A 1,084-nucleotide genomic window follows, 5' to 3' on the forward strand; every position below is an offset into this window, starting at 1 on the left:
GCTCTGGTTGCCCAGGCTGGAGAGCAATGGCTCAATCTTGGCTCACCACAACCTCGGCCTCCTGGGTTCAAGCAATTCTTCTGCCTCAGCCTCCCGAGGAGCTGGGATTACAGGCATGTGCCACCACGCCTGGCTAATTTTGTATTTTTAGTAGACACGGGGTTTCACCATGTTGGTCAGGCTGGTCTCAAACTCCCGACCTCAGGTGATCCACCCGCCTTGGCCTCCCAAAGTGCTGGGATTACAGGTGTGAGCCACCATACCCAGACTTATGTAAGAACTACTATAGCTCCGTTCCACAGATGAGGATACCAGGGACCAGGGGAATCATTGTGCAGTCACAGCTAGGAAGTGGAGGAGAAACCGGGACTCAAACCCAGGTCACCCAATGGCCTAGTCTGCACTCTCACCACAGCACTCCACTGCTTCTCTCCTCTGTAGCTGGGAGAAGATGGAATTCAGTAACTGGAGAGGTGACTGGGATGAGGTGCAGCCGTAGAAGCTGCACCAGAACTCACAGGACCCCAGAGCTGCCAAGCTAGAATGCCCTCAAAGGGCTTATGGTTCAAGCCCCAGGGGTGTCACCCCTATGGGAGCTTCGCTGAGGAGCGTGTCTCATAGGCAGTTCTCCCTCTGATCTTTCCTGCTGCTCAGTCATCGTAATCTGTTGTTCAGGCACTCCCAGGGAGAGCTGTTCCAGCCTTAACCTTGGCTTTTTGTCCTGCCTTGGCCCAAATCCATGCTCCTAGCCTGACGCCTACCATGTTTTCTTCTCCTCCTCCTGCTCTCAAGACATTCAAGATTCTGTGCCCTTGTCACCTTGTCTCCTCACTGGGTTCTCTCATTTCTGCAATGAGTAAGAAATGTGAGTAGGAAGAAGATGTTCTCGGAAACTCAAGTTCAAATATTCCTGTTTCTGGTTAGCTCTGGGGCCTGCCACGAGTCACTCAACTTCTCATCCCATTTCCCTGTCTGTAATCATATTCATACCCACCTAAGCAAAGCCCTGTTGTGAGAAATAGATGAGATCATGAATGGAAACAACTAGTCACGAATTTTAAATATATTAATAATAAATAAATAA

General features: G+C 50.2%; 2 protein-coding genes across 2 annotated transcripts in view; one reads left to right on the forward strand and one right to left on the reverse strand.

Annotated features, from left to right (window-relative positions):
* Nucleotides 1–1,084, reverse strand: part of PGAM1 (phosphoglycerate mutase 1 (brain)) — a 13,876-nt gene that overhangs the window by 9,269 nt on the left and 3,523 nt on the right. The gene's annotated exons all lie outside the window — the stretch shown is intronic.
* The window catches only part of RRP12 (ribosomal RNA processing 12 homolog (S. cerevisiae)), an 85,033-nt gene that overhangs the window by 1,947 nt on the left and 82,002 nt on the right, over nt 1–1,084 (forward strand). The window lies entirely within an intron of this gene.

The sequence above is a fragment of the Colobus angolensis genome, unplaced genomic scaffold (genome assembly GCF_000951035.1).
Source record: "Colobus angolensis palliatus isolate OR3802 unplaced genomic scaffold, Cang.pa_1.0 Scaffold316, whole genome shotgun sequence".
Classification (NCBI taxonomy): Eukaryota; Metazoa; Chordata; class Mammalia; order Primates; family Cercopithecidae; genus Colobus; species Colobus angolensis.